The 13,732-nt window shown below is 45.8% G+C and overlaps 1 long non-coding RNA gene across 2 annotated transcripts; it reads left to right on the top strand.

Moving 5' to 3' along the window:
* The first annotated feature begins 9,538 nt into the window (after positions 1 to 9,538).
* On the top strand, positions 9,539 to 12,028 carry LOC104865469. Of its 2 annotated transcripts, none has more exons than XR_781166.1 (3): positions 9,539 to 9,592; positions 10,173 to 10,526; positions 11,814 to 12,028. It is a non-coding gene; the product is annotated as an uncharacterized LOC104865469 (long non-coding RNA). The 2 variants fall into 2 exon arrangements; XR_781165.1 differs by having other exon boundaries at positions 9,546 to 9,597.
* The last annotated feature ends 1,704 nt before the right edge of the window (positions 12,029 to 13,732 follow it).

Genomic DNA, 13,732 nt, shown 5'->3' on the forward strand with positions numbered 1-13,732 from the left:
TCTGTCTCTCCTATCACCCTGTGATTTCCTTGAGGGAAGGAGTCATGTCTTATTCATCTCTGTTTCCCACTGGGTACCTACAAGAAGCCTGATGTGTGATTAGCATTCATACTGGGGATTTTCTCTAAACTTAGGGAGGTGGAAGAGGCACCTCTTCACACCTATTCTGTAAGGTTTTGGCTGCCCCCTGAGCACTTCTCTCTGATGATAAAAATGAGTCCTATGGCTATTATAATTTTAAATAAAATAAGTGTTTGATTCACTAATAAAATGAGATATAACCCTTGGAAACAGAAGCTTCTTAAGTGCATTGTGCATTTTCTCACTCATTCATTCAACACATATTTACCTAGAACCTTTTATATGCCAGACAATGTGTGGGATGCAGGAGATATAGTGATAAATATGGATCTCAGGGTCCCTGCTCTAATGCAGCTTCTACTGTAAAAAGAGAAACCAAAAGCAAAGAGGGAAATATATATCTATCATATGGCGGCAGCTAGTGGTGTGTGCTGGACACCAAAAAGAGAGCAAATGGTGGCTGAGAAAGGTGTATCTAAGAAAAAGAGCCAAAATGAAATAAGGAAGGGAACCTTAGATCCAGGGAGAACATTTTCAGTTAGGAACAACCTGCCTCAACTCCAAGGATGAGAACCAGCTTTACATGGATTATGAATAGAGAAAAGGCTAAGTTTTCTACAATACAAGTCAGGAAGGATGATGGAGGAGCAGGTCAGAGAGAAAGGTGGAATCACATCAGGTAGACAGCATAGGCCATGGTAAACAGTATAAAAGTTGGGTCAGGGAGTGATGTCATGTGATTTGGTCTTGAAAAGAATTATTGGGCAGCTGTGTGGTAAATGTCCATGGTGGTATAAGTGGAAACAGAAGTCAGTGCAGCAGGATGAATTTGGCTTCCATGAAGATGACAGAGTGGAGCAGCAGCAAAGGACCTTTCTGATATTTGGAGTCCAGACCATAGAATATAGCAACATGGGGGAAAAAAAAGAAGGAGGGAAGCAAGCATCTGAAGGTGAGAATCAGACCCCACAGAAAGAGCCATGAGAGGGATCTCAATGCAGAAGAGGGAGATGGCAAGCGGTTCTTTCACCCTGAACCCTGGCTTGTGGCATAGGAGCATAGTGAATACTGGTGACTTCAGAGGGCTCCATGGAGAAAGGCACCAATGGAACAGAGCAGTGGATGCTGTGGACTGCAGTGGCTGGTGAGTGATTCCAGTCCAGCTTGGGCTTCCCCAGGAGGGAGTGATTGACTGGTTGCCATTTTAGAAAGGGGCCAACTAAACTCAGGACTCACAGAAGCAATGGGTTGGCTCCATTTTAGTATTCCCAGTGTCAGGGTGAGGTTCAGCCATGGGAGACAGCTAGGGTCAGGGAGCCAAGTTCAAGCTGGCAGGAGGTACCTGGAGTGTTGTGGGCTGAACAGCTCAAATACCAGCTTTACATCCAGAAACCAGGAGTAACCTGAGCTTTGGTGGAGCTGAAAGTACAGGCATTCGAGGATCATCTGCCACCCCACTGTAATCCTAATGAAGGCTTGCTGAGATCAACCAACACGGATCTGGGCTCTGTCTCCCCACTTTGTCTACCTGTGACATAGCAGAGACATGCTCTAAAGTGGACATTTTTCTTTGCTTTTCTTTTTCTTTTTCTTTATTGTTTGTTCTTGTTTTTATATGAAGGTGAATATTGTTTCTAATTTTTTTGTCGTTGTTTTGTTCTGTTCTTGTTTCTTTTTCATCTTCCTTTCCTTCCTGTCTTCTTCACCAGTTTTCCAAAGTTTGGACAATCTTCCTTTGCCATTCAATTTTGTTTCTAGTCTCTTTCTCTTCTATTTCCCCATTTTTCCCCTAACCCCTTTTAAATTTTCTCCCCTAAGGGTAAAATCACCATGCAGAGGGGACATTTACTATACACAATTTTCTGGTTTGTTTTAAGAGGCTAGTTTTAGAGGAAATAATGTAAAGTTGGACCAGATGGTGGAGAGAAAGATGGAAGTAAAAGAATCCAGAGTTAATTTCTGCTTCAAGTGAGAGAGACTTGACCAGCTGCCTTCCCTAGTCTTTCAAATTCTAATGTACTATGTATCTAATATCTGTATACTAATGTACTATGTAAAAATTGCATGATTTCATGGCTTTCAAGTTCAGGTTCTCATGCCCCAAGGTTGACCCAATTATTGGTCCGACTATGATTCTCAGAATATTATTCCACATAAGATGAAATCTCATGACTTTTCCCCATTTTAAACCTCAAAACTAGAATCTCTCTATATAAAAGGACGCAATAGTGTCAGGCCACCACATCAACTGGGCAAGAAATATGTCTTATTTTACCTAGTCATTAAATGTGGCAAGCAGAAATGTCTGCATCCTCATCTCCAGAATCTTTACAACATGGCAAAGGAGAGAAAATGAAATCATGGGTCCTAATCAGCTGACTTTTAGATTATTCTGGGTTATGGTAGGTGGGCCCACTGTAATCACACAAAAAAATCCTTAAAAATGGGAGACATAAATTTAAAAAAGGCAAGGTGGCTATGTAAGAAGCTGGAATGATGCACTGTAAGAAGGGCTCCACTTGCCTTGGCCTAAGGATAGGGGAAGTCTGTAGAAGCTGGAAAAGGTCAGCTGATTTTCCAGTGGAGGATCCCAAAGGAATGCAGCTCTCTCTATATATTTCAATATTATTTTATTGTATTTTTTAATGCATGCATGTTACACAGAAGAGTAGATTTCATTTTGGCATTTATGTACATGCATATAACATACTGGGAACCCTCACATTGCCCTTGTGCCAGGTAAATTGAGCTGTCAACTTAATTGACTTGACAGCAGTGCTGGTGATTAGCAGAGCACACTCAGGGTGTGTCTGTGAGTAACAGAGGTGTGGTCTTGAGTACAATATCTGGCCTCTGTCTTCTTCCTCTTTGGTGCTCTTTCCCTGTGTTCTGCTTCTCAGTTACCATGAAGTGAGCAGTTTTGCTCCATCACACCCTTCCACCATAATGCTCTGGTCTTAGAATCTACTGACCATAGACTGAACCCTGAAACCGTGAACCAAATTAAACCACTATTCGTTTAAGTTGCAAGTGTCAGGTATTTTGTATTAGCAGTAGGAAAGCTGACTGATACAGCTCTCCTTCACCTTCCCTCTCCCCTCTTTCTGATCTTCTTCTTTTCTATAGCCTCCTCTCTAATTTCCTGTCATCTCTTCTTTTTTAAAACTTATTTTTAGGTTCCACATATGAGAGAAAACATAATGGTATTTGATTTTCCAAATATGGTGTATTTCACTTAACATGATGATCACCAGTTCCATCCATTTCTACAAAAGCCCATTAAGAAACTATGTTGGACTTCTAACCTGCATAACGTATGATAAATCTGCATTGTTTTAAGCCTCTAAGTTTGTGGAATTTGTTATAGCAGCAATAAGAAATTGATTCACTGAACTTAAATAATAATTTTATGACCCTATTCAACTAGACAGTGGAAACTTGTACTCAGTCCACTTGAGACCCTCTAGGACTATTGGCAAATTCTGAGAGTAACATTTATGGACAACAGGAGATCAGGTTGGAAGTATCTGACCCTCGGTTGTGAGGTCCCCTGTGGATATCCCCTAAAGAAGTGCATTGTATGTCTGATTTTCAGCTGTCAAAACCCACAGGTTGTGTCTGTCTGTCATCTTCACTCCTGATTCTAGGACCTCTTCCAGCCTGGTTTCTTCTGTCCGCTGTTTGGGTGTTCTTCCCACCGAATTCCAAGAGATACTAAGAGACAGCCTTGTGTCTTTCTGCCCAGAAATGCCTAATGGCTTTTAATCCTACTGCTTCTTCTCAGGCTTGATAGTGAAGAACTCTAAGGGGCTCCACCCAAAAAGGGAGGCAGCACCCCTTCTGGTCTCAGATCCCCTGGGTAGGGAGATGTTTTCTTAGGAAGCCATCAGCTTTTAACACACACACACACACACACACACACACACACACACACGTATCAAATTATTTTCTCTCCATATAAGGTTAGAGAATTTCCCTGTGGATCAGGAAAATATGCCTGAAACTATAAAGTATTCCATTAAATCTTTCAATGTTTGTTTTAAGCCTGAGCCTGGAGTTATGAATCTGATTCCTTTGCCCTCTGATTCTGATGGAACCCAAGTGGTCCATGGTCTTCTATCTCAATGGGAAGGTTATGAGATAATAGAAAATAACCAAAGGAACCTCCAGATCTCTTCCTTCTCTACTAGCAGGGATGGTGGATAGTTACCAGTGCCGTCAAAAGGAAGCAAGCCTGACCACAATGTCTGAGTCCACGGCTGGACCCTGACCCATTCTTCAGAGGTTCAAGGAAGGGCAGAGCAGCTTGAGGAAAGGCTGTAGCATAGTCATGGACCAGACTTTCTCAGTTTAGAATTAGAATCACAGAGTGGCCCAGCTGGCTCCTGGCAGGTGGACAGAAAAGAAAACTATAGAGGGAAGCAGAGAATCAGGAAAATATGGGAGAAGAGCCACAAGCTTCCTCATGAGTGAAGAGCCTACATACCTGGTCCCTAAAGCTTTGTGGACCCCAAAAGGTTGGGCAACAGTTCCTGTCCTTGAACTTCTGTAGCTGAGCCAAGCTTCCCATCCTCTGAGGTAGCAAATGGGCAGCATCGTTTCACTTCCTTGACCTCACCTCCTTGTTATGTGTAGCATTGTCTGTCACTCTTAAATTCATAAAGTCCTAACTGTTGGTATTTTCCCTTTGCACACCAGGTCTTTAAGGAGGTGGTTAAGGTTAAAAGAGCCTTGTGGTCCCTAACCCAACAGGACTGGTGTCCATATAAGAGGAGATGAAGGCCCAGCTTGGTACAAAGGGAAGATCACATAAGGACACAGGAAGGCAATGACAACTACCATCCAAGGTGAGAGGCCTCAGAAGAAATCAGCTGTGCTGACACCATGATTTTGCACTTCTAGCCTCTGACAGAAAATACGTTTCTGTTGCTTAAGCCCCAATCTGTGTACTTTGTTACACAAGCAGGAGCTAAGACAGCTCTAAGACCCTTTGACCCCTGAGTTGGTGGTCCAAGAAAGATCTCTAAGGAACAGCAGGATGGTGCTTTCTGCCAGCTCCGAGGAGCTACTCTGCAAAGCACACTGTTCCCTCCTTTGAAAAGAACTAGTGCCATCTTCCAATCTCCACTTCCCCTCCCCTATGCTTCTGTTTTCCTGCTTGGACTTCTAAGCCCAGGATCCTTAATATCTCCAAGTTGAGGGGCCAATCAGGCCTTTGGAGGGGGAATAAAAATGTATCACCCAGCTATAAATCTTGTGGGACCATCCCTCCAAGCTTTGTGCCATAACAAGTTGGTCCCACTTCCTGTAAAAGCATCACACCTCTGTCACTTACTATTCACGAGGTGATGTTAGGTGGGAAGCAGGGAAATATTTCCCACATTGATAATTATGTTTTGATTTATGTAGTAGAAAAACCTGTGATTTTGCAGTTGTCATTTCTTGAGTGGAGGCTGGCGTAGGGGTTTCAATGTGCTAAATGAAGTAAACACTGACTCCGGGGGAGGTGTAGGAAAAATAAGGACCATGGCATGAGAATGAAAGTTGGGGAGCATGTATTTGCATGATCAAGCATACACAGTATTGATCTGTTGGGATATGGCAGAGTGTAGAGCTTGCAAGAGGAGGAGGGATTCTATATTCCCTAGCACCTGTGTCACTTTCTTGCTGCAACTGACTCAGGAGAAACCCTGATCTTCAAATGTCTGTTAAAATGAACTACGATCCTAATCCACTGGGAAAGCTACCTGAGTCTTGCAAGGGAGGCCAGAAAGGCCCCACAGCACCTCACAGTACTATGGGACTCCTGTTTCCTAATCCCTGGGTGCTTCACAACCAGAAGGGGCTTCATTTATTTTTTCAAACTCCCTGGCCTTGTCAAAAGCTACAGGCCTCAGCTGCACAATGACTTTGAACCCTTCTTTACACTGCAGACAAATGCAGCCCTTTTCCTGAGCCCAGCCACACACTAGCACCCTGCAGGGAGACACAACTGTCTCAGACACCTGACAAAACCCACCCTGCTGAGCAGCTAAAGGTGGCAGCCCACTGAGCCCTTGGAGAGGAGACAGGAGACCTGGGAAGCAGGAGACACACTGAAGGGCATTTGCAACTGCTCCAGAAGCCCAAGAAACAGAGAAATTCAGGCAAACAATGTGGTCTGTGTCCCCAGTCCCTGAGTGAGTCACAGCTCACATTCCAGAACTCATGTAAGCTGAGCTACCTCTCTCTGCACTGCTGAAACATGCTTTTGCCACCAACAGTTATGACTCCCTCATTCGATTGAGCCTTATCTTGTTAGTTCTGAGGAGCCTTTTTAAAAAATTGCATATTATGGGAAAGCATGCAACTGTGTGGGCCCTGTCTGATGTAACTGTGCGTCTCCAGGTAAATTCATCCAATGGCATTTAAGGCTCATTAAATTTTGAATCCTGTGTCATCTGCCTCAGGCTCAAAATAGTTCTCGGTGTGCCTTTTGTCTCCCAACTCCATTTTAATGGAAATTGTTTCCATTCACCTCTCTGTTCCCTTCTTCAGCACCAGATATTTAATCTCCAATGCAGAATTATTCACTCTGCGAACCTATCATTTGGGGAAATACACTGGACTTTGATGGATGTAAGAAGCTGATGGTAAAAATGTGAGATGCACTCTAGAATGCTACTTCCACTCCCCACCCTCCTGCGGCTATGGAGAATAGGACCCCACCTGTTCCTCTTCACTACTGCACCTGGCCAGTAGCTTCATCACACCCACAGCAGCTCAGTGGCCAGGTCATGTCTTGACCCTGGAAAGTTCTAGGTCCCTAACACAGGACAAGCACAAGCCCCATGGAAAGGCAGCAGGTTTTAGTCATAATGAATAAATCTTGCACAGCACTTCAGAAGTGCCAAGCACTGTTCAGAGTGCTTCTAACTGGATGAATTGGGACTATTCTACTGTCTTGTAGATGAAAACACTGAAACACAGAGAGAGGCTAAGTAAATGACCAAAGTCACAAACCAAGGAAGCCATGGAGCTCGGCTTCCAACCCAGGCCGTCTGGAGCCAGAAGCTCTACACTGACCCATCCTGCTAGGTTCACTCTGCTGATGATTCTCAGGCAGTGATGCCCAGCAGCCATTGTCAGCTCTTTATATTCTTTTCAGAGAACCCAGAAATCTGAATTTCTATGTGAAGTGTCCTCATCTTTTTCAAAATGACAAATAAAATCATTTTAACACTACAAGAGCCAAACAAATTACGTCTTTTTTTTTTAGGTTTTCTTTCTTGCAGTGCTAATATTGAACCCAGGGCCTCCTGCATATTAGGCAAGTGCTCTACTACTGAGCTACATCCCCTCCCCCAAAAATCTATCTAAGAACTGATTTGTTTGCCACCTGCAAGGGATCTCTGGTTTCAAGGAACTCCTTAAAGAAAACAGTGGCCATCAAATCAAATCCTTGTGAACCAGCAGGAAACTTCCCTCGGAGTTGGGAAGAGAGCCCAAAAGGAGGCACAATCCAGTTTTAGGGTCTAGACTGCTAAGCCCAAAGCCTGGTGGTATACGGAGCAGATGGCTTCTCTAACAGAGACTGTTTCGGTGCTTTAAAGAAGAGTTCGAGGAACCGTGTTGGTGATGGGTTGACACTGTACTGTTTTAAATCAATGCAGGGAGTGTAGCAACCAGCACACGAAATGTCAGCTCTCGTTAGCCTGCATATAAATCTGCCTCAGTGAGAAGCGGGATTTAAGAACGATGGGGAAAATGCCAGGAAGCGGGAACATATGTTGTTCACACAAAAGCACCCCCAACAATGGGTGTCTTCCTCCACGGCAGTGGAGGCACCTGGAACACAGGCTTTGTTATGCCTCGTCGCCCCGCCTCCTCCCCACGCAGGAGCAGGGAGGGCTCCACCTCTTCATCAGCCGAGGTAGGAGGTTTGCTAAGTGTTCGCTGACACAGCTGAACAGTCGCAGAATGCCATAAAGAGTAAATGACTTGATAATGCAAAACAGTAATTAGGATGCGGTGAGTGTTTATGCTATTTACATATTTTAACACCTCTATATTGACGAGTCTTCCTAATAGTACATAAATGATGTAGCCTTTGCGCCATTCATTCCGGACTGACTTCTGGCAGGCAGGGCTTAAAAGCAAGGACCCGCTCTTGGAAGCCTACCTGGTGGCAATGCCAGGCAGGCAGGTGGGCAGGACACGGTGGGGAAAACTGGGGAGCAAAGGAAGTTCTGCCCTAGGGGCAGCCCCAAAGGGGCTGAAGGCAGTATGTGTGATTACAAATGTGTAAAAACCAGCTTGCAAAAATAATAATAACTAACAATAATAAGCTTTGCTTTGTAACATTTGCCAGCTTCCATGGAGTAAATACACCCACTATGACCAACCTAGGGCCCAGCTTCCAACCTCACTGAACACAGGTGGGGAGCTGCACGCAATCAGTCCTCAGGAGTGATGCTGTACCTACACTCCATTATGTGAGGGCAACAGGCCACTCGCTAATTGGCCTTGATTCCTGAGTGCGCCCAGAAAACAAGATAGAGCCACAGAACTATTCCAGATCTTCTGCAAGGTGCCAGGACCCAGATCTTTTATTACACCAAGAATTGGATTGTGGAACTGTACAATCTCTGAGTCCAGTGCTTTGCCTCTCAGAGTGGGTAAGAATTTATATAAAGGCACACAGAACTATGGCATCAGATCAGCCCTGGGACTCAGCTGTCCTTATTCTCAGCCTAAGCACTCTTCGCACTGTGACCCTTTTCCTGTGTATTCCTTGCTGAGTGCTGCCCAGCAGGCATGGTTCTTTGTTACTCAAGTCTCTCCTTTCGCTACCCCAACGTGTGTGTGTGTGTGTGTGTGTGTGTGTGTGTGTGTGTGTGGGATAGCACTGCCAGCAGGCTCCCAGAGCCCTGTGTGGGGATATGGTTGCCAGGTAACAGGAAGGCATCATGGCAGGGAGTCTTCCTGGCAGATATGGATAAATGGGGACAGCAGAAAATAGAGCCTCCTTGGAGGAGGAGAGCAGGGCAATTTCCTGGTGTGAGAACCATGAGTCTGAAATGGGGTGCACAGCCTAAGGAGGACTGGGGAGACACTGTGGCTCAAAGGGACCTTGAAGAATGGTGATCCATGTACCACCCGTACATAAAAACTAAGACCCAGAGCTGAGAAGCGAAGTGCCCAAGGTCAGTCACGCCATTAACTGGTAGCAGGGTCAGGGTTGCCTGAAGTGAAAGTGGGAGGATATGGGGCTCCCCACGATCCCCAAGGAGTGTGATAGAAGCTTCATAAGGCAAAAGTAGCCTGGAGTGCCAAACGCCGAGTGTAAGCCCTCCCTGCTGTGGTCTGGCGTCTCCCCTCCCTGTCCCCTCCTGGCTTCCTGGGAGAGCGGCAGAGCCAGGGAGCAGCAGAGGCATGGGAAGGAATGACGCTGATGTCACAGGGGGTGAAGTTCTGAGGGGTCACTCGGCTGAACAGATGGCGGGCAGATATTGGTTTTAACTCGCACATGGTTGAGTAAATAATGCTTTAAGTTTTTCTCGCCAGCCTGGGGAGCTGAGCAGATCGCACAGAGCGGAGGCACCTCCACCTCCCACCCGCATCATCTGCTCTTCCCGGGGTTTTCATTTCCTACCCTGTGTGTGCTTTAGAGCATGGCTGGCTGGTCAGGAAGCCGGTGCCCTTGGAGGCAGGAGCGAGAGTACGGAAAGAGGGAGGGAGACGGAGGAATGGGCAGGCCGGCTGGCGCTTGACTACAATCTTGCAGTGTGTGCCTGGGTAGTACCTGTCAGGCAAAATCACCATCAAGGGCCTCACGACCAAACTGCCCGGGGTGCGGGGGCGGGGTTAATCCTTGGTAACAAAGAGCCTCACAGGACAACACATTCCTTGCTCCCCTTGCCAGTAAGAGTATTTCTCTGTCCACTGATCAAAGACCTGGGTCTGGTAAAACTTGCAGGCTCTGCTCCTGAGTTCTGATCCTGACACAGCCTCTTTGTGGCTCCTGGCATCTCCCTTAACTCCTCTGAGTCTCAGTTTCCCCATGTGTCCAGTGAAGATTATTATTAGCATTGATCTGTCTACCCTCACAGGAAAGAAATATTTGAATCAACGCTTATATGAATGGGAGAGGGGCAGAGAAAGAACAATAGAGATGTGCATGGTGAATTAGGCCAAATATTCTCTGGTACAGCAGAAATGGATTCGCTCCACAAAATGGTTTTTGGACCCCTGCAAGATTGGGCCTCAGGATACAGAAATGAACTGTACATAGCACCACTCCCATGGATCTGCTCTCTGAGTGGGCAGACAGAGGAAGGAACAAACTGATGGCAGCAGACCCAGGGTGGGCATTGGGGTCAGACTACCCATGTTCCTGTTTCTCTTTGTTGCCTAAAAGTCGTGTGACCTCCCGTGGTGACCCACGTGCCTCAGCTCCCTCATCTGTGAGTCAGATCTTATAGTGGCTACTTCTCTGGGATGTGGGTGAGGATAAAGGAAATGCAAACAAAAACTGTGGTGCTCTGGCAGCAAAGACTCAACAAATGTCAGCTGCTGTTGTTATTATCAAGTGGTACGCCATGTGCAGCCCAAGATCCTAGGGGAGCCCTAGGAGACAGGCTCACCTCAGCGTGGGGGTGGGAGTCAAGGTTGGGGGGCACTTCTGGGAGTAGAGACTACTGCAGAGCTGACTGCTGAAGGACAAGCTAAGAATCGGTTCAGCAAAAGCAAGCGCCTTCCACAAAATCTTACCATGCAAAGACTTGGGCAAATCATATCGATCTCTGCTTCTTATTCCTTTCATTCTAGACCAGAGCCCAGAAAGAAAAAAAATCTATAAAGGCAAATTTTAAAAAAATTTTTAATATTTTTAAAATAAATATTTCAGTCTCTATAGTCTTACCACACCCGTTCAATGCTGCCACTGTAGTGTGAAAGCAGCCACAGATAACACAGAAGTGAAAGAGGGTGGCTGTGCTCCCATAAAACTGTATTTTTGAACCCTGAAATCCAAATAGTATACAATTCTCATGTCACAAAATATTAGTTTTCTTTTTCCAACAATTAAAATGCAAAAAGCATTTCCACCTCTTGCACCCTCAAAAACAGGCATTGGACTGGATTTGGTCCAAAGGCTGTAGTTAGCTGACCCCTGTCCCAGGTGACAGCAGGCAGGGCATCAATACAAAGGTGACAATTCTGAGCAGCTAGTGGCCAGTGCTAAGAAGGGAGTCATTCAGGATATTGGGGTGCAATACTGAGGGGAGGGTACTGATTTAGTTAAGGTGATATGGAAGGCTCTGTCAGGAAGTGAAATTTGGGCTGAAATCAGCATGGTCATATATTCTGAAGTCTGCACAGAAGGATCCAATCAAAGGCAGGCTAAAAGCTTTGGTGTGTTAAGAGCAGAAAGGCAGCCAGGGTGCATAAAGCATAGGATTTGTAAGGAAAGCAGAGGAATTGTCTGGAAAGACAAGGAAGATCCGGAAACAGCACAGTGAAAGCTTGAGTTCATAAGGAACCTACATGTAATTAATTCACTGTCTGTGGAACTGGCCTTGGTTTGATTGAAGGAAAATATTTGAAAAGGGATTCACTATGTAAATACCTTTTGTGATTTATTTTAATATGTAGGGACAAAAGGAAGGAATGTATTAATGCATGCGGAAACGCTGAATCAGTCTTGGGCAGTATTATCTACCTACCCTAATGAGTCTATTTCTTCTGCACAGGAGGGGCCAGCTGTCTCCTGCACCTTGGCCCAGAAGCGTGAGTGCCTTCCTGCTCATCTCTAAGGAGTCCTTTGCACTCATCACAGCAGAAACAGCAAACTCTTCAGTCAGGGCCCCCACGCACCCAATCCTGATAATGCCTGCTTTCTGATCACCAAATTAGGGTCACAGTGCAGATTTGGCTAAAACCTGAACTTCCAAAGGGGGTAATTATAATGGGGCATTTGTCTTGCTCTCTAGTGGTCCTCCTCCTTGACCTGCTGCTTTGGTGGGAAAGATCATTCAATGTCTTGGAGTTTGGACATTTAAAACATTCTATTCAAAAGCTCTTGAGGAATGGGACAGAAGGAACATGTCTACACATAGGCAGCCATGCCCAAATGACCTCTAGACTCTGAGGGCTGAGAAATCTGGACTCCTACTCCTCCTGCCATACATGCACATATGTACATCACACACATATAACACACCATACATGTCACACACACAGCACAAACACTATACACACAACACATGCATATAATACATAATACAGATCATATAGACATCAACACTACCACACATATCATAGCACATACACCACTGCACACACAACACGTAGTACATACTACCCATGTGTATCATGGATGTTTACACCACAAGCATTAGTATGCATTCACATGTGCACACACACAGATGCACACGCTGTATGTGCACACTCATATACCACACACACACACCACTCACAGAACATGGACATCACACACAAACCCAGCACATACACCACTCTCCTATTCTCAGCTGAGTAATGTGTGCAGCCATACTCAGTCTAACTGGGGCTTCATCTGTTAAATAAGTGCTTCTTTCTCTGCCATTCTGCAGCTGTTGCTGTCTGCCTAATTTCAATCAATTAACTTTTACTTAAAAACATTAAGTTTCTTAATGCTGCTGCATCAGGCCAATTGTATAGTAATTGTGAGTGTAAAAGAGACAAATCACTCAAATTTGCGTTCCTGAGGAACAAAGCCACCACTGGGGCCTCATCTTCTCAGGAACTTGCGGCATCAAGCAGAGGAAGAAAGTGAAGGAAAGCTGGCCAGGGAGCTTGGGTCCTAGCACTGAGCAGCCCAAGGACAGCCTGGGGCAGGGCACCAACTTGATTTAGGGTGGGCACTGGGTGGGACTTGTATGAGCAGGGGAAGCCTCTCCATGGAAAGGGAGGGCAAGATGGAGTTTGAAATGAGGCACTGGAGAGGCAAGGACAGTGTGGGAGCTCAAGAGGAGCTGAGGGGGAGAACATCACCAGATTCCTGCTGGAGGGTGGGAGAGACAGTGTCATGAGAATCTCTAGAGAAGAGCTGGGGGGCAGCTGTTCTCCAGTCCGGGTCCTCCCTCAACTGCACACAGAGCCAGATCCTGAAGTCGGTCTTTGAATTCCATCTGAATGCCACACAGGCCCCTGCCATGGTCCTGCCCACCATATGCCCCTGCTCACCTTCCCTGGCCACCCTACAGTTGGTGGTGTTCCAGGAACGACGAACAACCTGCTGCCTCAGGGTGGAATCTTTGCACCTGCCGCTCCTCTGTGTGCCGTGACCTTTCTTTCTCCGGGTAGTCGGCTTCTCTCCATCCCATCCAAGTCCTTGCTCTAAGGGACTTGCCCAGCTCTGTACCACCATCACCTCCCTCCTTGTTTCCACTCATTTACACCCACTGATGCATCATTCCCGGCTGTCTATCTACGGCAGCATCCTCTGTGTCTGAAACAGTACACAGCACAAAGTAGGCACTCAACAAATGTTTGTTGCTCAGTGGAACTCCTCGGGTCTCCTTCTTTTTAACCTTTGTGTTACTCCACTCACTGTCAATGTAATAAATACCTCAGATAATTGACTGATGAAGAGAAAAGGGTTATTTTGACTTGGCTTCAGAAGTTGTGG

This window comes from Fukomys damarensis, unplaced genomic scaffold (genome assembly GCF_012274545.1).
Source record: "Fukomys damarensis isolate Sample0158 unplaced genomic scaffold, DMR_v1.0_HiC HiC_scaffold_32, whole genome shotgun sequence".
Taxonomy (NCBI): domain Eukaryota; kingdom Metazoa; phylum Chordata; class Mammalia; order Rodentia; family Bathyergidae; genus Fukomys; species Fukomys damarensis.